Here is a 27737-nt window from a genome sequence, read left to right as displayed (position 1 = left end):
TTTTGTTGTTGTTGTTCTTGATTCTGTTATCTAGTTTATTGGTTTCCCATTATGTTAGCCACAGGTACAATGGGTATACTGACCATTCCACTGAAGTGACTGATAGTAATGTTGAACAGGAGAAAGACGGGTATATGGCACCTCATTCTCTAGCTTGACAATGACCTCTTATCTAGCAGTTTCGGGATATGGTTGTTTATTTTTTTTATTTTTTTATTTAAAAAAAATTTTTTTTTAACATTTATTTATTTTTGAGACAGAGAGAGAGCATGAACAGGGGAGGGTCAGAGAGAGAGGGAGACACAGAATCTGAAACAGGCTCCAGGCTCTGAGCTGTCAGCACAGAGCCGGATGCGGGGCTCGAACTCACGGACCGCGAGATCATGACCTGAGCTGAAGTCGGCCGCCCAACCGACTGAGCCACCCGGGTGCCCCCGGGATATGGTTGTTTAAACACATATGACTAGTTGCTCATTTTATTATAAGTCATTGTGTATAGAGACAATGAACAATAACCTATACATTCATTCAACTCATTTATTAGTGATTTATTATATTTTAGTACTCATTTTATTTACTTCATTTTAATTACTCGTATTTATTAACTCAGTCATCACACATGAGCCTGGGTGTTAGTCTTCATGTAATATAAAACAATGATGAAGATTTGGCCCCTGTCCTCTTTGAGCTGCAAAGAGCAAGGAGGACTCCTCCACAGACCAGTGTAGTCCAAGGTAGAATGGGGGTAGGTCAAAGGGCTTTGAGAGTCAAAGGGTGGAAAGTCACGTGTCTGCCTGGATGAAGACTTACAGAATGAGTAGGACTGTCGTCAGTGAGGACGAGGATGTTAAGTGCAGGCTAAGCCGCTGTACCAAAGAGGTCCACCAGACAGAAGCTTTACTACACTGGTAGTTCATTTCTCCCTCAACAGTCAAGGTAGGTGATCCAAGTCTCTCTGCTCTGCCCTCAATATGAGGTTTCCACTTGTGTGTTCAAAGTGACCGCTCCAGTCCTCCCCGTTGCCAGCCAGAAGGCAGGGAGATAGAGGCCAAGATGAACCACTCAGTCGTTTTAAGGATATAACTGGGAAGTTGCTTATGTTGCTTGTATCCATGTCGTGTTGGCCAGTGCATAGTCCCATGACCACCCCCAGTGGAAAAGGAGTCTGGGAAATGTAGTGTTTCACGGGGTAGCCCCATGCCCAGCCAAAACTATTACTTTTGAAGGAGAAAACAGATTCGGGGAAGGTAATTAACAGTCTGCCACAGGGAGAAAGAGAAGGATTCCATGTGAGGAGAAAAACTGTGAAAGAGAGAGCTGGTGGATCAAATTCTCAGCTGACTGGAAGCAATCGGGGACATAGATTTGGATTTAGTAGAAAAGAAGTGAAAACTTAAAGAAGAAATGCACTGTCTGGAGAGCTAGAATTCTTCACCTCTGAAAAAACAGTCAAGAAAAATGGTAAGAAGAATTTACACTCAAAGGGAGGAGGTACAAAAGGTCAGCCTTTCTGACTGGTGGCTGTGTGATTGGAGGTGGGGCGGAGAGGAGAGGTACGGGAGACTCGCAGCCTAGAAACTGTTCAGAAGACGACAATACTAGCCTGGACGTGAGGAAATTCGGGTGGGAGCAGAAAGAGTGGACTGGAAGGAACGAAGTAAGAGAGAAAAACAGCTTGGTCGTCCACATGTGTGCCTCCCGGCAGGCAGCTGGGGGCAGGGAAGGGCAGAGCTGGAGGGCACCAGAGCCTGGCCTCCTGAGGGGTTCAGAATGGGGGGGAGGGGGCCTCCAGAAAGCTCTGCCTTTGCCGTGGTCGGGCACGGGCTTTGCTGCATCTTCCCAAGCCCGACGAATAGAACCCGGTTCTTTCTGGGTAAAACAAAGAGCATCACAAGAAGCTCTGTTCCTGAGAAGGCGTTTTGTTCATGAGCAAGTGTTTTTTCTCCATCCGTCCCGATTTTCATTTCTGTTTACGTTCAGTAAGAGCATTACTGAATGTTAAAATAAAGTGGCCTGTTTTCCCCTGCCCCTTCCTCGGTCACCAGAGGTAGGTAATCTGTTCTGGAAATGCACCTGTTCTCTGGATTTATATGGGCTCTGATAGGACATGTTTGTGTAACAATAAAAATCATTCCCTTTGGCAGATACCTTGATGCCCTGTGTTCTGTTCACGAGGGGTATTTCGCATCTGTTCAGTAGTAGCATTTCCCCCACTAACCAGATTCCCTAGGGTGGCCACGTTGTATTCCAAATCAAGGAAATCAGAGCTTGTCACTCCTAACGGTTGGTCAGGGCCACGTCTAAAGGGTCGGAGCCCTAGATGGAAGTACGCAAGCAACCCCTGCAGATCCCCAAGAGAGGAGAGGCAGACAGTTGGCAAGGGCCTCCAGCGAAGGTCCTTCTTCCCCTCTCTGTCTAAGGCATTCCCGTCTGGAAGGCAAGGACATGCATAATGTCGGCGCAATCGTAGCAGCTTCGTTGTACTGCTCGTTGTACTGAGCACCTGCTTTGTGCCAAGCGGTGGCCTGGGGACTTAGGTGCATGATCTCATTTGTCCCTCATGATCGTCCTATGTGTCAGGTTCTCTCTACCTCCCTTTTTAAAGAAGAGGGACCAGAAAGGTCAAGTGACTTGAGCAAGGTCACATAGGATTCGAACCTCACTCTGCTGGATTCCAGAATCCAAGCTCTTAATTACTATACTGAACTGCCTAGATGGAGTATGTATTCTGATGCTGTATTGGCTGTTTTTCCGCTCTTGGGCATTGTCAGCCAGGACGATGATGCCACAGGGGGAGGGTTTCCAGGAGGAGATCGGGAAGAACAGGAGCAGGCAGAGCCTGAACCTGGGCCCTGGAGGGAGGTGCAGGGGACAGAAGGGAGCTTAGCTGAGGGAGCACATGAGTCAAGTGGGGGGATTCACTCCCAGGGAAGTTGGGTGGCATGGGGGTGAAGAGCACAGGTTCTGAAAGCAGGGCGCCTGAGTTCACCCTTGCTGTGTGGCCTTGGCCAAGGTAGTCACCCTTTCTGTGCCTCAGTTTTCCCCTCTGTAAAATGAGCATAAGAATAGTATCCATCTCATAGGATTGTCATGAGGACTCGGCAAGGGAATATATCTGAGACAGAGGCTGTTGCCCCCGCATACCCCTCTTTCTTCTTTTTCCATAGTAATGACTCCCAATTTTGAGCTAGACATGTGGCCTCCCAGAATAAAGACTATACTTTCCAGCCTCCTTTGCAGCTCTATCTGGTCTTATAAGTATGGCCAATGAGATATAAGCAGATGTTACGTGGCCACTACCTGGAGAGGCCAGCTGGTATCTACTCTTTATGCCCTTTTTCTTTTTTGTCCTTCTTCCAATCTGCTGCCTGGAATGGTGGATGTGATGTCTAGCATTCTGCCTGCCATGTCGAGAATGAGGCCAAGAGTCTTTTTTTTTTTTTAAGTTTATTTATTTATTTTGAGAGAGTGTCAGTGGGGGAGGGGTAGAGAGAGCGGAGAGAGAGAGAGAATCCCAAGCAGGCTCTGCTCTGTGAGCACAGAGCCTGACACGGGGCTCAAACTCACGAGCCATGAGAGCAAGACCCGAGCTGAAGTCAAGAGTCGAACGTTCGACTGACTGAGCCCCCCCAGGCACCCCTGAGGCCAATACTCTTAAGGATAATGGAGCTGTGAGCTGGATGGAGCCTGTGTCCCTGAAGAGATCATGAACAGAGCCACTAGACCAGTCGTTGGCCACCTACTTCTGTACTTTTACAGGAGAGAAAAACAACTATCTTAGGTAAGCCACTATTTTGGGGGACCTTAATTACTCTTGGTTGAATCTAATCTTAACCTGTACAACAGGAAAAACACTTAAGTGATATCATAGTAAGCAATTCAACAACTGTTGGGTAAGCGTTATTATTATTGTTATTTTGCATTAAATAATGGATGAGGAGGCTAAATCACAGTTGACCTGGAATAACAGGGGTTTGAACTACACAGGTCCCCTTGCATGTGGATTTTTTTCAATAAATACAGGGCAGTACTGTAAATGTGCTTTCTCTTCCTTATGATTTTCTTAATAACATTTTCCTTTCTCAAGGTTACTTTATTGTAAGAATACGGTTTACAATACTTGTGACATAGAAAATAGGTGCTAGTCGACGGTTTCTATCACAGGTAAGCCTTCTGGCCAACAATAGGCTATTAGTAGCTACGTTTTTAGGGAATCAAAAGTTATACACGGATTTTTGATTGCACAGGGCGATCAGCACACCTGACCCCCCATTTTTCAAGGGTCAGCTGTAAAAGAGAGCTATGGAAAGCAGAGGAGAGAATTGTATCAGAACTCCAGGTTGAGGCTGGTTATTAAAACTTAGCTCTGAGTTGCCTGGCTGCTTCTACTTTGAAATAAAGAGAAGCCTTCTCAGCCTTTTGAGCAGAGGTTTCCTGTGGTGCAGGGGTTTTGTAAGGCAGTGGAGTCTTGCACTCCTGGATGGGGAAGAAATAAGTTCATTAAGGAAGCCATTGCAGGAACCCAGGTAGGAAGTGTTAAAGGACGATGGCGGTGGAAAGGGAGTCAGGGAACAGATATGGAAGAGAATTCAAAGGAGCTAAAGAGGACTTGAGAAGAAATAACTATGGGGATAAAGGAAATGCAGATGTCAGATATTACTGAAGCTTCACATCTGAGCAATTATAGTAGTTGCTTCCTTCAGATGTCTGCTACTAAAATGCTGTGTAACAAACAATGCCATACTCTCAGTGCATTACAACGATAGACATTTACTTATTGCTTATGGGCGTGCAGGGGGCTATGACTCTCTTGGGTGCCTGAAACTAGCGAAGTGTGGCTCCAAGCTGCCAGTTGTATTCAGGTCTGTTCCAAGTGTCTCCTCATTCCGAGAGGCTATCCAGGCAACTTCATCTTGTGACAGGTGGCAGAAATGCAAGAGACTAAGCCAAGCCATGAAGGCATATTTAAAACCCCTGCTCACATCACTTCCACTAATTTCTATTAGCCAAAGCAAGTCATGTGGCTAAGTCCAAAGACAATGGGGCACGGAACTATCAGTCAACTCTTCTGGTGCTGGAAGGGTCACATGATGGGAGGAACAAAGACTAGGGACCAATAACCCAATCTGCCATCACAACTAAAATAAGAGTGATACCCCGACATGGAAATTCGCAGCAGGGCATTAGGTTTCTTACCACAAGGCACACCTGTGCTATGACAGACATCTGACCAGCCCATGGGTTGTTTCCCCCTGCATTTTTCATCTTTCCCTCGTCCTCTCACACACTATAGATAGGGTCCTGCTGTCTGTCCTACAGTCGCTCCTGAGATCAGCCTTGCAACGGACATTAGTGGCTCGGCCATCATAACAGCTATCAATATTGGACCGCTACTAGAAATAAAAGACTAGAAGAAAATATTACTATGGTGGGACTCCTGGCTATTTTAGGTCTTTGCGGATTTTCCAGACCTTCTTCGATGACCATATACAAATTTTATAATTTCAAGAATTCTTTTAAATGATTTTTGAAAAAAATTATCTTGTCATCGGCTCAATTCTATTGCCATCCTTTACCAGTAAATATCTAAAGAAAAAGTCTATGTGAAGCATTAGCACAGTGCACCTGCCAAGCCAGGCCTTCCTTGTAGGAACACACTCATCAACTAACACGAGGGTAGTTAGTGTCATTCTAATACTAATTTCTCAGACATGGTTTGAGCATTCTCCTCACCCCCTAAATTTGGGGGCGGTGGGCAGGGAGATTTTTAGATGGAATCCAAAAGACCCAACAGAGAGTTTCCTCTTTTTTTGCCTCTCTTTCTTCCTTTAGTTGCTGTTTTGCCTGTCTCAGAACAAAGGCAGGCAGGAAGTCGGCACAAGGTACCTACCAGCTATGGACTTTGTCAGTTTTCCAAATGCTCTTCTGCCCCAAGGATGCACAGATCCTCAGGCAAAACCACCCCTGCAAAGAATGCTCTGCTGGGATCACTTCCGCCAGCCAAAGCCCCTTTCTCTCAGGCACAGGGGAGCAGGTTTTGACTCAAAGGAGCACCAGAGCCACTGACATAAACCCTGCTCTGACCTTGCCCCCACCCACCACCCTCTCCTTTCTCATAACTAACCTCCCATAAGACTCCCAGAGCCATTGACCTCCTCTTCCTCACTTCTCCGCAGGCAGCCTGGCTTATTCCTCCCATCTCTCCCTCTAGGGATCCTACCCCATGGGTCATCAACAAACTTCTTGTCAAGTTCAAAGGCCAGTGCCCTTGGCCCCTTGGCTGTACGTGAAATCTTCAATTGTTCATTCTTCAAACTTTTCTTCCCTTGGTTTCTATGAAATCAAGCCTCTCCTAGTTCTCCTGGTCTCTCTCTGAACATTCAAGTTCTTGTTTCTTCCTCCTCGCAGCCTTTGCTTGTTGTCCGGGACGTCGCCCTCCGCCCACCGGTCTTCTCTCCCCCACACCCTCTCTGCACTGATTATTTCTTAGTGTCAGCCATGATTTCCATGACCTACATGCCGATAACTCCAGCCCAGAAGTTTCCCCTCTGACTTCTATTTCCTGGAGGTGCTGGTCCTCACATGGGTGTCGCTTGGGCCTGAGATCTGCCAGGTCCAGGGCTGAATTCATCTCCCCATCAGGGCTCTTTGGCTGCAAGCAACAGGGACTGACCCTGACTTGCCGGTGCACGGAAGAGACTAATTGGAAGGATTGCAAGATGGTTCCTAGAATCAAGGGAATCACTGGACAGCCCGGCGTCTGGTAGCCTGAACAAGGCCACTGCCCAGATTCAAGTTCCCGGGAGCAAATTTGACACACCCAGCTCAGATCATGGCCCCACTGCTTGGGGTCTGTAATCAAAATAAAGTGGAATGAGAGACGCAAAAGGTCTCAGACAAGACAGCAGCCACCAAGCCTTCCAAGTTTGTTTTTCTTCTGGACCAGAAGGGAGTCTCTCTGTCTTTCCCTCCCTCTCTCCCTCTCTTCCCCTTCCCCCAACTCAGGTATCTCAACACCAGTCAGTCATTACATTCTGAGATTTTTAAAGTAGTTCTCCAACCAATGGCCTTCTCCATCCCTTGGACCTCTGACCTCCTTTGGAGTCTTATGATCTCTTGGCTTGATGACTACTGGTGGCCTCCTAAAAAGTCTCTGCTCCCTCTCTTGTCCACCTCAAGTTTGTCCTCCACGTGATAGCCAGAGTGATCTATCTAAATCCAGAGCTAGCCACGTGACTCCCCTGTTTGAGCTCCTTAACCTAGAGGGTGAGCTATGGGACTGGCAGCCCACATTTCTTGTTACCAAATAAAATTCTGTGGGGACCTGGCCCCTACCCACAACCCCTTCGCTGCAACCTGGTTTTTGTCTGTTTGTCTGTCTGTCTGTTTTTGCTTCTGGCACTCCCTCTTCCTGCGTGGCTTTCTTCTCCCCCTACCACCGTACCCTAACCTGGCTGTTACCAGTTTATCTTTAAAAATCGAATGAGGCTTCACGTCCTCAAGGCTGCCCTCCCTAAGCCTTTCCTGACATTTCGTGAGGGGTTGAGGATCCCTCCTGAGCGCGTCCATAATGCCCTGAGCATATCTCTATGATCACCACACACAACCCACTGTTTGAGGAGTATCTGTTCAGATGCCTATCTCTCCTACTATCTACACATTCTTGAAAAGCAGGGATGAGACAAGGCATACAGTAGGTGCTTAATAAACGGTGGGGTGTTTTTTTTTTTTTTTTTTTTTTTTTTTGAATGGTCACTGACTTTGGTAAATCATGTAACATCTTCGGGGTTTCAGCTTCCTCACTGCAAAAAGGAGATAGGTCGACCTCTCCCGTGTTGTGCGATTAAGTGAGATGATATAAATGGAACGCCTTGCATGGTGCCTGGCACGTGGTAAGTACTCAATTAAAAGTCACTTTCCTCACCGCCAAAAGCCCCTTTTCCCTCACCAGTAGAAGAGAAAAGAATGCTTAGTGCCCTCTGCTTCACAGTGCGTTTTCTCTACTGGAGTGCAAGCTGTATGAGAAAATGAGGCCAGGCCTATATTATTAATTGCTAAATCTTTTGCAGGTGGCAGGTGCTCAATCAATATTTTTAGGATAAATGAGTAATCATTATCTGTGCTTATCTGACCCTGCATTTGTGCCTTCAATGAACTTAACGTTTTGTTTCCTTTTCCCATTTAAAAAAAACAAAAAAACCCCACCATCTTCAATTTCTTTAGTGGGCACGGTTTCCTGTCGCAAAGCAGCCAAGGCTTGGGGAAGGAGAGTCACCCCACCCAGGCCCGCGCCACAGTCCGGGCTTTTGCGAGCCACGCTGTAGCCCTGGGCAGGGTGACTGCAAATGCCCTGGGGAGGGGCACTGACACCCCTTCACCTGCTGACTGGCTTGGAGCACATGCTGGCTCACTGACGCGTACTGGCCCTTTTAATACCCCTAACAGTTGTGGGTGGGAGGTACCCTCCTCCCGCTGTATCAGGCAGGCTCCCAGAAGGGACAGGTTAGTGTTCTCAAGCTGGGGAACTGAGAAGAGTTTAATGAAAGGAATTTTGTAAAAGGGTGAGCAGGGTTTAAGGAGTCGGCAGGGAATAGGGTAAGTACCCCAGGGCTGGCGGCGGCAGAGTCCTTATTACCCCCCAAAATAAGAGGAGCAGCCAACCCACAGCATCCCAGGAGGGGGGGAGCCAGGACCATCAATACCCTGGCCTCTGCTTCTGCCTGCAAAGTGGGTGGTGGCGGGGGGTGGGGGGTGATCTCCGGTGCCAAATGCACCCCGGCCAGTAGGAGGGGTGGGCTTTCCAGGCCACGGGTAGGATGAGAAGAGTCAGGAGTGACCATTGTAACTAGGTTAGCCAGCACTAGGTGAGGCAACCCCTGCTGTCTAGCTTTTAACCTGCCCACTCTGCTCCTCTGTCTCTGAGACAGCGGCACGTGACTCCATTTGTCTGGCCTCCCATGCCCACTAATTGTGCTTCCATTGAGACTAGGGCAGACGGCAGCACTCTGGGCTGTTCTGGAAGCTTCCACGAGGACCCTAAGAGGTAGTCATGTCAGCATGGGACAAATGGGGAACTCCCAGATGAGGAAGGAAGGCAGTCCAGTCTTTATAAACACATACACATACCACACACACACACACACACACACACCCCATACTGCTCTGTGAACACGCACACACACACCCCATGCTACTCTATGAATATACACATGCACACACACACCCAGGCTGCTTTGTGAACACACCCACATGCATACACACACCGCCCCCATGCTGTTCTGTGAACCCCCAGGAAACCACCTGGTAACTCAACTCCAGGAGCATGGAGAATGCATCAGTGGACCCACCCCAGCACAGGCCCCTGCGGCAGTTAAGATCCTGGCTTGGGAATCAGACTCCCCAGGACTTGAATCCTGACTCTACCACCAGCTATGTGAATTTGGGCCTCATTTGTGAAACAGAAACCGTCATACCAGTAGGGGTGTTGTTAGGATTTAAATGCAACAGGCAATTTGCTTTGCACTCATTAAATGTTATCTACAAACCCCATCACGGTCATTTCTGTAGCTTTGCACTACCGTAACTTTCGACCTAATTGCTGACTCATTCCAACTTTCAGAACCCTTTAAGAATGAATACTTCTACAACTAAGGAAAAGGATGATGATATCTGGTAGGGAATTTTCAAGCATGACTGTTACACAAACCCAGTGGGCCTGGCCACGCAAATATTACCGTGCCTCTTTATTTATTTATTTATTTTTTTAACGTTTATTTATTTTTGGGACAGAGAGAGACAGAGCATGAACGGGGGAGGGGCAGAGAGAGAGGGAGACACAGAATCGGAAACAGGCTCCAGGCTCCGAGCCATCAGCCCAGAGCCCGACGCGGGGCTCGAACTCACGGACCGCGAGATCGCGACCTGAGCTGAAGTCGGACGCAACCGACTGCACCACCCAGGCGCCCCTACCGTGCCTCTTTTAAAGATGGAGAGAGCAACTAGCACCCAAGGAGACTAAGTGACTTGTTCAAGGTCACACAGGCAGTAATTGGCTGAGTCAGGGGCATCCCACTAAAGAGGCAGCACCTGCCAGCCGGCCTCCGCGGAGGCAGGTCTTCGCCCCCCAGAAGGGGCCGCCCTGCGCTCCCACGTTGGCTGTGGGAGGCCGGATCGCTTAACAATATGTGTTTCCCCAAACTGTCATTATGTCCTTGTTGGCAACAAGGAATATGTGAGCCACTTCCTCCAGCTGTGCCTGCGAGCCGGGGAGTGGCGAGGGCCCGCGGTCGGGTTGGCCTGTCCTCCGCGCACCGCCCTGCGGTCTTCTAGGACCCAGACCGCCTCTCGGGGCTTCTGGCTGCCGGCAGCGTGTCGGCTTCCCCGGGGCTGTCGCTGTGGTCAGGGACAGCGAGAGGAACCTGGCCCAAGGCTCCGCGTACTGGAGGTGGACGCCTGACAGCGAGAAGCCCATGTCTGAAAGCACGGCGTGCATTAGCATCCTCTCCTTCAGAGAGAGCTATTTTTGTCTTTCATCTCCAGAAACCGCGTTCCAAGATCAGGGAGGCAAGTGTCAGAAGGAGAAAACGGCCAGCGTCTCGAGCTCAGAAGAGAACAAGCCCCTGCTATTCCCTCCACGACAACCACGGCAACAATTGCCCCGGCCGCGACGGAGCTGGCTTCCCCTGCCCTTGGGTACCACACGACGTCCCGCACCCCCGTCATCTTTCTGTGGGATTTCTCTCCACACGCTCCACGGAGGAACCGGGTTCGTTGCCATGGTTACTAGCAAGTCACGTGGCAGCCTGGCTACCTAGCGGTGTAGGAGAACAGTGGGAGCCGAGGATCCGGGGGCGGGGGAGGAGCATCCCTCCCCCACATCGGTGGCTTTTTCTTAGCCGACCCGCATGGCCCCAGAAGTCTTCCTCATTTCTGACCTGCCCAGCTCTGGGGTGAAGGGCCAGCCTTTCTTTCAGCAGCACTATTTCCCTTTCATAATGGGATCAGCACAAGCCTCCTTCAAGGGCTTCTCCCTCTGGTCCAGGAGCCCCTCTGCCCCTCCCCAACACCTCCTTTCCCTGACTCCTCACTCACACACACACACACACACACACACACGGGTGCTGTAATTAAATAGCTGTGTTGAGTGGGAACGGGTGGAGCATGCAGCCTACACCCCTTGAATAAGCTCTTTTTAAAAAAATCTGAGGATGGCATGAGTCAGGGAATTTCGAAGCCGTGATACAATCAGGACACCGATGCCTCCAGGGGGTGGTGGCAGGGAGCAGGCAGGGTCTGCTTTCCCAGCCACGGCCGTGAAGGGGGTCCGCAGAGCCTCAGACATGGAGTCATGGAAGTGGGTGTATTCCGCCAGTCTCTGCCGTGGCGGGGCAGTCCTGGCGCCTGGCCATTGCCTTCCGGGGCAGAGGAGGTCTGGGGCCTGGAGGAAGCTCTCCAAAAACAAAGCTCTCTGCCTCCTCCCCCCACCCCCTCCTTCCCCACAGAACCAGGCCACGTTAGCAAGTTAGCGCGAGCCCGTGCTCTGAGAAGTTGGTCAGTGAGTGGGTGCACCTTAGCAACAGCACGGGCTGCGAGCGCACGTCTTTCTTTCCCTGACGGTCACAGTTGCCTACTTCTTTAGGTTCGGGTTACATCGCATCTTGTCAATTCCACCATACTGGCTGGCGTGCTTTCTTTCCCCGAGGCAAAAACAAAGTCTAGATGATGGAAACAGACCCGGAAGAGTCAGCAGGCAGCAAAAGGCAAGGCCTGGGAGGGATGCTGGCCCAACTGTGCTAGGTTGGTTCCGAGGACTCGCTTCGGGACCCCTGCCTCAAAGAGCAAAGTGTATTCCGGGAGAAGAAGCAGACAGCTTCCCGCACGTCACTAACCTTACGGAGCACCGCAGGGCAAAGACTGAGGAGACCAAAAGTAAGGGGGCAGGGATGCAGCCCAAAGGGGTGTGAGACTCTATCCAAAGGGGTACAAAATGCAGAACTTTTTTTTTTTTGAATCTGCTTTGGTACATGTATCATAACGTACATAATTGTGTCCAGTAGGATCAGTTTGGGCTGAGATTAAGAAAGAAGAGCATAGCCAAAACGACAGGAGCTTCAGCAGGAGACAAGTTAATTTGCCCCTCAGGTAAATGGACCCCGGAAGCAGGCCGCTCGGCTGGTGAGCTGTCTTTCCTGGTTGCTCCAACATTCTCAACAGGCAGCTGCCACTTCACTATCCAAGGCTGTTGCTCATGGCCAAGCTGTCCTGTTCACGTTCTAGGTGGCAAGGAGAAAGAAAGGAAGAATCACATGTGCCTCCCATGAGGACACTTCCTGGAAACTGTACTGTCCGCATTTAGCATTTACCTAGCATTTTGGCACATGACTTTGCGAGCTGCAAAGGATCCTACGAAACGTCATCTATTAGGGAATGCTAAACGTGCCTATCGGGGAATGCTATCGAAGGAAGCATGGACAGTGGGGTGCCACCTGCACGGGTGTATACTTACAAAAAATAAATGCACCTGTTAGGGGCATAATCAAAACTGTGGCCTTTGGGGTAGAGTTCAAAGACCACTGCTATGGATTATATACCCTAGAAGTACATATAACTGATTGAAGGAAGGAGTGAGGGATTTTTTTTCCCCACCACCTTGCATCCATCCATCCTTCTCCTGGTAAAGCGGTAAGGTGAGTTTTGTGTGTGGGCTCATCTCTCCCCCATTCTCAGCCACGCTGTTGTGAGGGGGCCCTAATTCGCCTTGGCTCACCAACTTCTCCCACACCCTTGGCCAATAGGATTGGTGCGGGTTGCTGAGAGTCAGGTCCAAGACTTACATTCAGCTCCTAGAAGGGGCACAGTGGACATAAAGCTCTCAGCCCATGAAGTCTGGAGCCACACAAACCCCCTACCACCCGGATAGGAGAGCACAGCCCTCATCTAGAGGAGAGGGGAGAAGCCACACCGAAAGGACCAGGTCCTGGCGACCCCGTTTTAGCTCCGTATCAAACTGCATCGAAACACAGCATCACTTGTGATGAGGAGCTGTATTGGACCAGGTGCATGAGGTCAACCCCTACGACTGGCAGAGTAACCAGGTGGAAAGAGCCTGGGACAGGTGACTTCCTGGAGCAGAGCCACAGTCTCTGGCTGGATGTTGATGTGAAAGAGAAATCAATTTCCATCTTGTTAAAGCGATTGTTTACATAAGAGTCATTGTTTTAGTGGCTAGACTATAACCTAACGGGTACACATGTATTATTTCATTTAATTTCTTTTTAATGATCTTATTTCATTGCCCAAGGTCTTACAAGCAAGTGGGTGCAGGGCGAGAATTTGGGCCCAGGACTGGCTGACTCAGGATTCTCTGCTCTCGCGGGCCCTCGGCTAACTCTCTTCCCTCCATGCTGGGTGGGGTCACACCTTTTACTCTGTGCTGTCGTGTCTCTTTGCATGTGGCCGCTTTGGAGCCAGAAGCTGTGCGGTTCCCATTTGCATTGCCCCGGTCAGGCTGGTGCTCCATAAATGTTGATCCAATAAATAATAAATGGTGTTACTGAACTTCAGAACAGATCTAGCAGGCTGTTGGAGGATCAAATGAGATCATGTTTGAGAAGAGGTTTTGAAAACTACACAGTGGTTATAGTTAGCCCTTTTGTTAGGAAATCCCCGTATTAGGGTCAGGAATGTGGCTGTTTCTGGCTCTGCCTTTTGGTGCCTTCCTCTGAGAGACAGGCCTTGGGGTCGTGTTACTCTTAAGAGTCAGAGGGCACCTTTGAGACCACTCAGATGCACCTCCTGGTGCCCTCCCACCCCCCCACCCCCACCCCAGGTGCACTTGTCCTCCTTGATGGCTTCACCAAGGGGTCAGTTGGTCAGTGACCCTCCCAACAGCTGGGCACCATGGGCAAAATATGACTCGACAGTGTAGGGTAGGGGACAAGTTCTGTTCCGCTCCCCAGATAGATCCATGAGTTCTCTCCTTTTTGCCTCTGCACGTGCTCTTTTCTCCCCAATAGTCTGAAATCCTCTTTCTTTCTTTTTTGTTTTCTTTTTTAAGTTTATTTATTTATTTTGAGAGCGAGTGCAGGAGGGGGAGACGGAGAATCCCAAGCAGGCTCCACACCGTCAGTGCAGAGCCCGACACGGGGCTCCAACTCACGAACTGTGCGATCACGACCTGAGCCAAAACCAAGAGTCAGACGCTTAACCGTCTGAGCCATCCAGACACCCCCGGAGTCCTCTTTCAAGTTCAGGTTCAAAGTCACCTGCTCTGTAGAAGTCTTCCAAGTTTGGCAGGGGCATTTATGTGGTCTCCTCTCTTTCTTGCTGTGTCATTTTGTACTTAACTCTATTATAAGCCATATCAAATTACATTTTTATTTGTGCTTTTTTATAAACCCACTTCCTCACCCCTCCAAACTACCACCATCACCCTTCTTACATGAGATTTTCAAGGTCAGAGACTTGTCTTACTCTCTCGATTCTCCAGCACCTACCTCAGCACCTGGCACCTGTTGATAATTTAATGAACGCTATTGAAGGGATGAGTGAGTAAACACGTGAGCAGGGGCTGAAAACTTGGTCCCTGGCGTTAGACAAACTCACGTCCAAATCCCCTTGACGAATCATACTCATTCACTCATACATGCTACTCATCCACTCATTCCAATTTTTAGTGAGTACCTATTATATTCCAGCCACCCTGCTCGACATTACCATAGGGCAATCGGGAGGGATGGGGTCTCTGCCTCACAAGCTTATATCTGAGGGAATGGTAGAGACTGAAAAGAAAAAAGCCCATCAGTAAGTAAACAAGTCTCTAATATGTCCTCCGACGGCAATGAACGGGGGGAGTGTGACAGTGGACCTGAAGTTGGGGTGGACTACTTTGAGTGACGAGTGGGCAGGGAAAGCCTTGCTCGGAGCATCCGAGTGAGTCCCAAAGAGTGGGAATGAGACGGCCTTTTGGAGGGCTAGGGGGAAAATGAGGAACAGCCACCAACAGAAAAAAGGTTCTTCTCTCTCTAAGGCTTAGTTTCCTCATCTGGACATTGAGATAATAATAGCATCCGCTACATGGTTTTTGAGAAGCTTCAATGCATTGAAACACAGCATCGAGCCAGGCACACAGGAAACACTGTATATGTTTTAGCTCTTATTGTCAGTTATGGGTCATGCGACAGAAAGGAAACGAGGGTGAGGCCATGTGGCCCTCTGTAATTGCCACTTCCTTTTCCAAGGTTCCAAGCCATCTGTTAAATCACCCACGTAAGAATGTTCCTGGGGAATTAAAAAAAAAAAAAAAAAAAAAAAAAAAAAAGAACGTTCCCGGGCACCAACGTCCATCTCTCTGGTCTACGGTCTCTAGAACCTCTTTCAAATGCGTGTACACTCCTCAGGTTGGCAGAGAAAATAAACCAAATGGAAACTTGTCTGTGAAAGCCCTCAACGAAGGTAGTTATTGCTACTGCGTTCTTGCCCCATAGTCTCTGGACACCCCATGTTCTGGCTGGCGGCACACCATCTGGTTAGCCAAGGACCTTCTTAAGCCAGGCCCCTGAAACTGAGCGTGGAACTTCCAGCAAGCTCTGGCCGAGCCGGGACCTGGCCTGAGGCCTGCAGACCCAGCACAGCCTCACACGTAGGTAATAAGTTAGTAGCAGAGGCAAGTGTATTGCCTCCCCCTTAGAACAACCAGAGTCACCTCCAGCCTCCTAAGTTCTAGCAGGTGAGACAAGTTTTGCCCTGTGACTCCACAACCATGGCCGTCTTTCAAGGAATTTCAAGACACTCACAAGGCTAGTCTTCCCTACTGGGCAGACGGGAGCATCTTGGCGTTTGTAACAGCAGCAAAGAGAAGGATTCTCGGAATCTCAGAGGCAAAAGGCGTCCCTGCAGTTCAAATTTTTCTGAACCCGTGGTTTCTCCGATGAGGGGTGCGTGTGTGTGTGTGTGTGTCGTGTATGCATGCACATAGGTGTGCGTGCAAGAGAGGGCAAAGAGTGCTGGCTCCATACTCTAAAGCCACTGACTTTTGTAGATACGGTTATTTCACGTATACATGTTTTCAAGGCTGCCCTTAAATGGTAACATCAGCAGAAAGATGCCAAAGAGTGTGGCGGTACAAGGGCTTAATTACAGGGACCTTTGTCCAACGAACATGCCAATAATTTGCCTAGCTGAATGATTCAGCAGTAATCCTGCCAGGTTCCCAAAAAAAGCCCATATCTGGGATGACGTAATGTCTCTCCAGCCCGATGCAGCCATCTCCCCACACCCACCGTCACACATTTACCGTCTCTTCTTAGGAGCCACATTTCCATCTGTGAGCTCTTCACTCGCCATCTGCATTGTGACAAATATGTATTTTATTATTTAAATGGTATTACAATGTACAGTGTTGCTAATCTAGCCCTTCATGTTTAGAAAGGCAGTAGAAAAATGAAAACTGAATAAAATCCTGGCCCCTGGTGAGTTCTATGTCGGCAACTCATGCCTGCAGAATGCCTCCCAGTATCTCAGGTTGGATATTTGATCTGTGCATCCCATGAATATTTATACGTTGGGGCAAAGTGATTGGTTTAATTTGTCACTGGAAATTGAGGTGACAGTCTCGATTTGCGAAGCGGTACACGTGGCAGGGACTGTGAAGGGAAGGAGACTCTGGTCCTACCCCAATGCACTCTGTATGGAGCTGGAAGATACTTTTGCTTGCCTACCTCAGATCCGTCAATCTCCCCCTTCTTCCTGACCGGACAGGTGCTCGGGGAAGGTGTTCTTATCGTCATCTAAACTAATTTTGGTTTTCCTTGCCACTCCTGGCTAGACACTGCATTCATTTTATTTCAGTTTATCTCAACGAGGAATTAAAGGAGTCCTGCCGCGCGTGATGGGGGGGAAGGTGGTTCTGAGAAAGATTTCTTTCCTGATAAAAAAAGATCCAAAGAATAAGTAGCTCCCTTTTTTGACCTCTGGATGTTGTTACGATGCACGGAACTCCTGCAGCCATCCTGCAGACGTGAGGGGAGGTAGCTGGAAGGATGACAGAGGTGGCGAAAATCTGAGTCCTCAATTGTTGTTAAGTCGATGATAAACCAACCCAGAGCTGCCTCCACTTTTAGACATCTCATTATATAAGATAATAAATCCTTTGTTATTTAAACTGGTTGGTTCAAGGCTTTCTGTTCCATAGAAGCTGAAAATGTCTTAACTATGTGAGGCAGTGACTTTCAAGCTTTTTGGTCATAAACCAAAGTGAGAAATATGTTTATGTGTAATGCACTCTAAAATGTTCCATTTTTTTTCTACTTAATTTTTAAAAATTCAGGTCATGACCCAACACAGTGATTTCAAAACTCACTAGTGGGTCATGATCCACATTTCTGAGAACATTACAGTCATAGGGCACATAAGCTAGTGTGATATAATGAAAGCATAATGTGGTTTAAGTGTCATAAAAGACATACCAACACAGTGCTGATCGCTTTGAACTTGGGGAAACAGGGAAGCTTTCGCGGAAGGGCTAGACCTTGAAAAATACCTACGTTTGGGGGTTCAGGGAATGACATAGAAAAGACGAGGTGGTGAGAAGTGCAGACACCCTCCAGCACCAGTGTGTAAATGTGGGCAGAGGTTGATGTATGCGATTTGGAGAGTAGTGAGAAGTAAGGTCTGATTCTAGTTAGAGAATGTGCAGCCTTGAATGGCAAGCAGATGAGAGGCCGGATGAAGGCGTTCAGAAAGGGCCAGGACTAAGGAAGTCTAAATGCTGGCAGTTGCAGCCTGGGTTGGGTCTGTGTCATAGCAGAAGCTCAAACTGGTGGCGTTTAAAGCTTGAGGCAAGTGACAAGGGCGTCCGCTCTGGGAGGCGAGCCCCCGCTCTGTCCCTTCATTCTGCCTATACTCACTAAAAACCCATCTTACGTGCTCTGCCTGTGAGCTGCTTTCGGCGATGGGCAAAGAGCGAGCTGGCCTTTCTAAGAATTCAGCCTGGCATCCCCCACGTGAAACCGACAATGCCGATATTGTGATTCTTCTAAAGAAAACCAACAGGGTGAGAAAGAGTGGCCGGTTTTCCATTTCAGAAAGGCCAGCAACCCCCAACTTCTCATTGTTCTTCTTGCGCCCACCTACTTGCCTTCTGATGAGTTCGTTCACATTTTGTTAGATCTCGCCCCAGAAGTTGGGCTGAGCCTTGCTACTTGGCATCTCTAGTGGGAAAAAAAAAAAAAAATCAGTGGAGGAGGATTTGAAATTGTTGGTTAAATTGGATGTTTGTGCTATCTGTGGATTTTAATTACCCATGTCATTCCTTCTCTACTCTCTCCCTGAAAATCAAGAGTTGATTCTCATGATGGAAATTAATCAGAACTAGTCTGTGACTTCTCTTTTATTATACCCACGGACCTAAGGGATGGGCAAATCGGAGAGGAATTTTACCAGAAACTCAAATACTGGAGAATAGAACCAGATTATAATAAATCTAAAGCAGAGGCAAGTTTATTCTTATCCTCCCCCTTTAAATTAGCGACTGTTTTTTCATGTGTAAATCGAAATGATCAGATTTCTGGAGCCTTGTTTCTGCCTTGACATTTAACACTGTTCGTGATTTGGGCAAAGGTCCCTACATTTCTGCCCCGACTGGCTCCAGACAGAAAATCACAAGTAATACATATCCTTTGGGAGCACAAAGCAAGTTCATTGCTTCATTTGGAGCGAAGGACAGACATTTCCACGATGAAAAGCACCAGCTTAACTGCATTTGACCCCAGAGCATATGAAATTAAGTGATGAGTTAGCACGATTACATTGGTTAATTATCTCATCAATATCTTCTTCAAGTGGTTTATTCGGGCTTTTCTTTGTAGAACTTTTCAACGCCTCATGTGTTGGAGCTTCAGAATGGAGTTCACACAGTGAATGAGTGTGTGAAGGAAAGAGTAGAGAGGTGGGCGCTTTCCTCTCAAGTCCAAAGCCACACTATCCATCTCCTCCCAGTCCTGCTTGTGCTCCTGGCTTTCCTGCTTGGGCGCTGACACCCCCATCTTCCAGGGACCTAGTCCCTTTGTGTCATCCCCGGTGCTGCCGCTCCTCACTGCCACGTGCAGCTGATCACCAGATTCTTGAACTTGTCTGGCTCCCCTCTGTTTCCGCTGCTCTCACACTGAATTCAAGGGCTCAGCGCTGCCCTCTGCACTGAACGACTGGGCCAGCTTCTTGGAGTGGCCTTTCTGCTCCATTCCTCTCCCGTCTCAGTCAACCCCTTACTTGGCTACTGGAGTGACGTCCTAAATCCCAGCTTCAAACCGGCCACTCACTCCCTTGCACCACGTTCCTCAGTGACTCCCCATCCAAATCCAAACTTATTAACACAACATTCAAGACCCTTCAATACTGAGCCCCAGCGCCTCATCGCAGGGTTTTCTCCCACGATGCCTGGTTCATGGACCAGAGTGAAGGGTAGGGTAGAACCTCCTCGCATTTCATCGTGAAGAATTGATCGTATTGTATTACGGTTCCTCGGAGTCTGAAACACCTTCTAGACTCTAACCTTCAAGAGGGCAGGGGCTGGGTTTTCACTCTCAGTGTCTACCATTGTGCCAGGCACATGATCTGTACACAATAAATATTAGTTGAATGAATGCAGATGTCATAAATACCTCAGAGTTTCTCGTTTGAAATGGAATTTGCTTACCAATACCTAATATAGCCTTTTGACTTTCTACTAACATACGTATTCAGGATGCACAAAACAGTAAGCGTTCATAATCCCACCATAAGTTAAGACAATTGGAAAATCCACTGCCTGAATTTGGAGGAAATTTAGGGTAATTCTAAGTCTTATATGGCCAACTTGAGACTCAAAGTCGGGCACAGGACCTACTCCATGACGTCAAGCGATGTAGGCCTATAATGCCGAAGAAGGAAGCTGGACATTTTATTTCTCTCTAGATTTTTGTCCTTTGGCTTAGAGGCCTAAGGTCTGGCTTGCCCAAAACGTCAAAACTCCATTCTTCAATTACTCAGGTTCTTTGCTTCAAGACAGAACCTCATTCTTTTCTTCCCAAGCTTACTAACAGTAAGCTCTCGCTTTCTGCATTTATTTAGACACTGCAAGTCCCAGTTTAATAAATATATTCCCAGAAAACAATAAGTGGAAAGTTGTGTACATGTATACATGATGGCAGCGGGTGGGTGGGCATAGTCTTATGGCAGTTGTGCCCTGGGAGAGTATAGTCCAGCACATGGGGTACCTTTGGGGATGACGGATACAGGAAGAGTTCTGGTAACAGTACATTCTGGGGACTATGGGTGTGTGTGTGTGTGTGTGTGTGCGCGCGCGCATGCGTGCACATTTCACGTGTTCAGAATGTCGACAGACCAGATACTAGATGCAGGAGAACATTCTGACTTGACCTTACGAAGCTGGACTAAAGGAGTAACTACTTTCTGGATATTAGAAATTGCACCTAGCTGTGCACATTATACTCTCTTTCAGTTGAAGACCCGAGGAATGGATTCCACCAACATCCAGATGGGCAGTGAGGGGTGTCCAGAGAAAGCCACACTGTATCTTTTGGCAATCCGTAGACCCGGACAGATCACTCTTCGTTGCAGGGTAAGTTCTAGAATACTTCATATAAAGGAGACACACCGTTATCCTGAAATCTCGAGGAAGGGCCTAGTATTTCTGAAAACAATGTACTGCAGGAACCAGAAGAGAATTTTAGAAAACTGCGTTCGCATCTTTGTGAGGACAGAAGAGGACATGGCCTTTTAAAGCAGAAGTTGATGAGGAAAGAGCAGTTTTAAACGACATGAGGACAAAGTTAAACCAAGGACCACCGTGGGAAGGCTGAAAACGCAAGGTCACATGGTGAAGGTGACGAGAGCAAAGTTAGCAGTGGTCAGAGAGCACCTACTGGCTCCTGCCATCACCGAGGGAAAAACAAAGGCAAGCTGAAGAGATGCAATGAGCAGAGGCTTCTCTCAAGGCTCCAGCGACCAGGTCACCATATCCACGAAGCTTTGCCCAACAGCTATGTGTTCAGGTAACGCGTTGAGTGCCTCCTAGGTGGTAACAGCCTGGGTGCTATAGGCCATGATAAGATGATGGTCAGTTGGACACAGTGCTCGCCTTCCTCAGGGGTCCCTTCTGCACCTTTGGCCTGATCCATCTTTGGAACCTTTAACATTCCGTTGTTCGGGACCGCAGACATAGCCGCCCCCCTCCCCCGGGAAGGACATTCTCAAGGACAGGGTTTCTCCAACAATAGCAGCTCAGAATCAAGCCCTCGAGAATCCTCTGGTGTTGGTTTTCTGACCACACCCCCTAAGGCCTCCTGGGAGTCTAAAGTCCACTGTTATTGCAGATCTGGAATTACCTGGTATTTCCTATGCACGTTTATTTTCCTTATGGACATTTATTCAAAAATGATCTCTAATAACTTACTTTAATAGCCTTTCCCCTGACTTTAAAAGCAACGCAAACCCCTTTGATATATAAAAAAGCACAAAGAAAAAAAAGATGTCCTCTATAAGCCGTAGCTGCTGAGGCCCACCCCACTCCATTTTGACCTCAGCCACACCTATCCTGAGCCCTCGGAACAGTGCTTGACGTGGAATAGACACTCAGTCATCAGTATTTGTCAAACGGATGGTCAAGAGCAAGTCCCATGGTCGCCATGCTGGGCCGCACATCAGGGTGAGGGAAGGCGCTGTTCTGGTAATCGCAAGCACCCCTCAGCCACGCTTTCTGGCCTCACGGTGGTGGCTGCTGTAGCCCCGGGGAGCTAGACCCATATCTCCACTCTCAGGACTGTCAGCACCCATGGGCCTGTGGCCACCGGGCACCTTGTATAGCTGGAGTGGTCCTAGGCCCTCAGGTCTGTGGGGAACATAAACCATCTTCGAGCTTAAGAGTCCTGGTTTTCCAGGGGCACCTGGGTGACTCAGTTAGTTGGGTGTCAGATCTCAGCTCAGGTCATGATCTCACAGTTTGTGAGTTCCAGCCCCGTGTCGGGCTCTGTGCTGACAGCCCGGAGCCTGCTTCGGATTCTGTGTCTCCCTCTCTCTCTGCACCTCCCCAACTCCACTTTGTCTCTCTCTCTCTCTCTCAAAAATAAATAAACATTAAAAAAAAAAAAAAAGAGTCCTGGTTTTCTGATACTGAACCCTGCAAACTTTAGAAATGGAAAGAAAGGACCCCTCCCCCACTGTCTTTTCTCATAAAGGTGGAAAGCTGATGGCCTTACCGACCTATGACTTGGGTTCGTGAAATTTTTAATGCTTTTAATATTTTTTTAAGTTTACTTATTTTTGAGAGAGAGTGTGTGAGTGAGCAGAGGAGGGGCAGAGAGAGAGAGAGAGAGAGAAAGAGAGAGAGAGAATCTCAAGCAGGCTCCAAGCTGTCAGGACAGAGCCTGATGCAGGGCTGGAACCCACAAATCATGAGATCATGACCTGAGCTGAAATTGAGTCGGGTGCTTAACCGAGTGAGCCGCCCAGATACCCCACGTGCTTTTAATATTTTGATTGGTTTTCATGTGTTGGTGCTTGTTTTAAATGCTCTCCCACCGCCCGCTTAACTGTGGTTTCGCCTGAGGAGCTTGCTCTGTTTCACTTGTTTAGAAATTAATTAATCAATGAATTTTTGAGAGAGAGAGGGAGAGGGAGACACAGAATCTGAAGCAGGCTCCAGGCTCCAGGCTCCGAGCCGTCAGCACAGAGCCTAACGCGGGGCTGAAACCCACAAGCGGTGAGATCATGACTTGAGCCGAAGTAAGATGCTTAACCAACTGGGCTGCCCAGGTGCCCCTCTGCTTCACTTTTAAGGTGCAAAAGCAGAATGATTTATTTGGAAGGAACCTGAGCAGGAAGTCCTGCCCACAGCAGGACACAAAGCCCTCGGCCTTCCTGTCTCCTCAGTGAGTACAGCAGGACTTCCCTGATGGCACCTCTGGGGGATGAGTCCCTGAGTGGGAGCTTGTGTGAGGTTGGCTCCCTCTCCTACCCCCAGGGAAGGACTGGGCTCAGAGACTGCACCCTGACGTTGGGAGAGAAGTCTAAAGCTGTGAGGGCCACCCAGGTACCCAGTGGAAGCCCCACCACGGGAAGGGACTCGTGGAAAGGTAAGTAGCTGTCTCCGTGACCCCCAATCCCAGCCCCCAAACAGGGTGGCTCCCTTAACTTGGCTCTTCCGCGCTAGGCCCCGTGTGACATTTCATTAGCTTACAGGTTGCGCAGCCAGCACAAGCTAGGAAGCCACCCAGAAAGGCGTTCAAGGTGACAGTGCCCAGCAGCAGGCTTATTCCCCCTGCCCCGCACCGCCCTCCCCCCGCCCCCCACCAGCATTGCCAATCCCAGAATGCCACTTTGTCACCACACCCAGAACCCATCAGTTTGGCAGCCCTGGATTGATTTAACCAAATTCATAGGAAATGATGCATCAATCAGATTGTCAGTGTATCTGTCCTGACCGAGGGTGCTCCTTTTCGGGGACCCTAGTCACCAGCATGGGGAGCCACCCCCTGCCAATTCTTCCCAGTATCCAAGCAGCCAGGAGGCCACATCGGTCATCAGGGGGTTGCTGGGTGACGCTGGAATAGAAGGCAGGACAAGTAGGTTTGGTCAGTGGGACAGCGTTCTTCCTGCTCCACGGCCCAGTCCCACTTCTTTCTTCCCAAAGGAACCTCGCTTTGTCCAGGTTCCACCCTCCTCTGTGGAGGCCCGGGTGTCAAGGAGGCGAGTCACATTCTTGGTGCCACAGGTGCATCTTGACCGCTCTGAAGAGCGGCTCTCTTTCTGTTAGATCCAACAACCCTCTTTTTACGGCAAATGTTTTCACAGCTTCCTCTGTACTACACTGAAATGAAATCTATAGATAATACAGTCTATCTATATGTATAACTTCAAAAAATTCACTAACCATATTACAAAGTGTTATGCCTTAAATGTGTCCCCCCAAATTCATAGGTTGAAGTCCTAACCCCAAATGTGATGGTGTTAGGCGGTGGGGCCTTGGGGAGGTAATTGGTCGTGAGGGTGGAGCTCTCTGGGATGGGATTAGTGCCCCTCGAAGAGACCCCCGAGAGTTCACTGTCCCTCTCTGCGTTATAAGGGTACAAATTAAAAATGACCATCCACCTTCATCAGAACCTGATCATGCTGCCTCCCGAATCTTGGCTTTCTAGTCTCCAGAACCAGGAGAAATCAGTTTCTCTTGTTGATAAGCCAACTGCCTGATCTAAGTTGCCAAGTAGAATTTAAAAGGAAAATAATTGGAGCTGGGGGTGCCTGGGTGGTTCAGTCAATTGAGCGTCCGACTCTCGATTTTGGCTCGTGTCATGATCTCACAGTTTGTGGGATCGAGCCCCGTGTTGGGCTCTGTGCTGACAGCATGCAGCCTGCTTGGGATTCGTTCCCTCTCTCTCTCTCCCTCTCTCCCTCTACCCCTCCCCCATTCACTCTTGCACTCTCTCAAAATAAATAGATACATTTTAAAAAATCAAGAAAGAAAAGGAAAATAATCGGGGCACCTGGGTGGCTCTGTTGGTGAAGCGTCTGACTCTTGATTTCAGCTCAGGTCGTGATCTCATGGCTCGTGAGATTGAGCCCCGAGACCGGCAGTGTGCTAACAGCTCAGAGCCCGCTTGGGATTCTCTCTTTCCCTCTCTCCCTGCTTCTCTCCCTCTCTCCCTCCCTCCCAAAATACATTAACAAGCACTTAAAAAAAAAGAAGAGGAAAATAATTGAGAATAAAATAGGACGTATGTCAACATGCAAGTGCTGGGCAGGACCACGCTAGAAGAAATGCATAACAACGTTCCAGGTGCTAGGGTCCCTCCCCAGAATCCTTCTGGTCTGGCAGCTCCCCGTGCAGGCCCACACAGGCTTGTTGTAGTGGAGACTCGAATTCCATGAATGGCGTTGGCATTGCTCATGTGATTTTTCTAAGGCAGCGAACGACTCCTGGAAAAGTTCTGAACAAAACCGAGCACGGTGTTCCTTTGACGTACGCGGTTGTTGCTCTCCTGGAAAATACGAGGTATTTTTAAAATGCTTTGGGTGCATAGATAAAAGAGAAGTAGCTTTTAGCTCAGATGATTTTGAACAGTTTCCCCCCCGCCCCCCCCCCGTGGGAACATTCAATGAGATGTTCAGAAATCACGTAGCTCACAAGCATGGGCTTGTCTCACACACTGCTGGGAGTTCACCACCCCTGGCCTTTCCGGCTCGACGCGCTAACGGTCATGGCCCTCCCTGAATCCTCGTGACCACTGAAAATGCACCCCTCCCGGCTGCTTCAGCACCCCGGCTGAGAGCCGCAGACCCAGCACGTCCTGATGCCCCCCCATTCCCCTTCCCCGTGACGAAGCGGGAGACAAATTCGACTGGAGGCCTCTGGCGCGAGGTGTTTCTGCCCAATGAAAAGAGACAGCGGAGCCCAAGTAGCAGATCTCGCTGCCTGCGAGAATGCCAAGGTCCAAGCCAGGCTCAGGAAATAAAAAGGAAGGTTTGGAATCATGGAGAAGATGACTCCAATATGCTCTAGGATGAGTCTTGATACTCACTCTTCCTATGGGCAAAGGTGCTTTTTTTTTTTTAATTTTTTTTTTTTAACGTTTATTTATTTTTGGGACAGAGAGAGACAGAACATGAATGGGGGAGGGGCAGAGAGAGAGGGAGGCACAGAATCGGAAACAGGCTCCAGGCTCCGAGCCGTCAGCCCAGAGCCCGACGCGGGGCTCGAACTCACGTACCGCGAGATCGTGACCTGAGCTGAAGTCAGACGCTTAACCGACTGAGCCACCCAGGCGCCCCCAAAGGTGCTTTTTAAAAGGAGTCTGATCTGAAAAAGCTAACTCCTCTTTCCACCCATTTACCATAGTTCAACAGGCAAGTTATGGGCTGAGGAAATGATGTCTGCGGGCCTGCAACCCGGCGAGTTTGAGGACAGCCGGCCTGAGGAAGAGGCCATCATGGCGAGCGGAGGGGACAGGTGGCGAGAACTGGGTGTCCGGTGGCTCAGAATGAGCCCCTCGGTCAGCCAACCTCCATTCTGCCCCATCTCCATTCCTTCGATATGTTAAATAATTGTGCAAGCCGGTGCAGTTGGGCTTTTCTCTTACGACAACCAAAAGCGTCTTCCTGATAACAATGTTCATATTGTGGCTGTTGGGAGGTCCCCTTTCTGGGCTTTATGTAGAGAATTTGTCCCCTTTCTTGGTTCTACCTTGAAGTGTGGTGGTTAAGGAAGTCTCTGGGTTCACATTCCACCTCTGTTTTTATAGGCTGTGTCCATTTAGGCAAATCACTTCATCTTTTGAGGTCTCATTTCCTCATCTGTCAAACGGGGGCCATAATAGTTTTCTGACTCTGGGGACATAGGGATTAAATTAAATGAGTTAATGTAAGAAAAGCATTGCAGGGGCGCCTGGGTGGTGCAGTCGGTTAAGCGTCCGACTTCAGCCAGGTCACGATCTCGCGGTCCGTGAGTTGGAGCCCCGCGTCAGGCTCTGTGCTGATGGCTCGGAGCCTGGAGCCTGTTTCCGATTCTGTGTCTCCCTCTCTCTCTGCCCCTCCCCCGTTCATGCTCTGTCTCTCTCTGTCCCAAAAGTAAATAATAAAAAAAAAAAACGTTGAAAAAAAATTAAAAAAAAAAAAAGAAAAGAAAAGCATTGCAAACTGCCTCGCACATCTTTGATGCTGAATAGGTGCTAGTTGTGATTAGAGTCTTTTTAGTTTTTTGCTTGGATCTCTCTCCGCCGAGGACGCTAGAAATTCAATTCCAACTAATCCAAGCAAACAAAGAAAAGTCATCAGCAGCCTCGGGCCCCGAGATGGGGTACCGAATCAGGAAGAGCTGTTGAATCAAGCCCCTGAGGATGGGATGTGGAGCTTCTAGATGAGAGGTTGTGGCTTCTGGCTCCCCGTAAGAATCACCCAGAGGGTTTTTTTTTTTTTAAGTCTCTGAGGCCCAGGCTACACTCAGGCCAATTAACTAAAAATTTCTGGGGTCGGACCCAGACATCAGCGGGTGTAAAGCTCAGGGGATCCCAGCGTGCAGACGAGGCTGAGAACCACTGCGCAGACGATCTCTTCATCAGACTTGCTTCTCTCTGTCGGGTTCCATTCTACAGAAAGCTCGTCCCACCATGGCCTCAGATGTCTACCCTCCTATCATAGTCTCGATAGAAAAAAAAGAAGCAATTAACAAAGCATCTTTCAGTATCTGCATTCTGCATGTCAGAGGATTTGTCCTGCTTCATCCGTCTCCTGCGGGTCCTCTTTTCTTTCTTTCTTTTTATTTATTTATTTATTTATTTATTTATTTATTTTTGAGAGAGAGAAAGATCAGGGGAGCGGCAGAGGGAGGGAGGGAGAGAAAGAGAGAGAGAGAGAGAGAATCTCCAGCTGTCAGCTCAGAGCCCAGTTCCAGGCTCGAACTCACAAAATGTGAGATCATGACCTGAGCTGACCTTAGCTGAAAACAAGAGTCCGATGATTAACCGACGGAGCCACCCAGGCGCCCCCTCACCCCTATCCCTGCTCGTCCTTCTTATTCTGATCACTGTTGCGGAGGGCTGGGGTACAAGCCACTCCAGTGACCAGGAATCTTGATCGACAGCACACCAGACGCATTTGGGATGAGACAGCTATTCCCTCAAAGATCTAAGAGGATCGACCAGGGGAAAATTGTATGTATCATCTAATTAAATAAAACTGGTTACACGTCA

General features: G+C 48.8%; 1 long non-coding RNA gene across 5 annotated transcripts in view; it reads left to right on the top strand.

Annotated features, from left to right (window-relative positions):
• Nucleotides 1-27737, top strand: part of LOC131494381 (uncharacterized) — a 34646-nt gene extending 6909 nt beyond the window's left edge. Inside the window, exons 2-10 of one of the 5 annotated variants that reach the window (XR_009253358.1) lie at nt 3634-3781; nt 4088-4164; nt 7795-7892; nt 10540-10765; nt 11639-11928; nt 15486-15644; nt 20498-20617; nt 25889-26410; nt 26667-27737. This is a non-coding gene — a long non-coding RNA (uncharacterized LOC131494381). Of the gene's footprint in view, nt 1-442; nt 3782-4087; nt 4165-7794; nt 7893-10539; nt 10766-11638; nt 11929-15485; nt 15645-20497; nt 20618-25888; nt 26411-26666 lie in introns of those variants that run through there. The other 4 variants (XR_009253359.1, XR_009253357.1, XR_009253360.1 and 1 more) reach the window with 4 other exon arrangements.

The sequence above is a fragment of the Neofelis nebulosa genome, chromosome 14 (genome assembly GCF_028018385.1).
Source record: "Neofelis nebulosa isolate mNeoNeb1 chromosome 14, mNeoNeb1.pri, whole genome shotgun sequence".
NCBI classification, from domain to species: Eukaryota; Metazoa; Chordata; class Mammalia; order Carnivora; family Felidae; genus Neofelis; species Neofelis nebulosa.
This window is presented reverse-complemented; position numbering and strand designations above follow the sequence as displayed.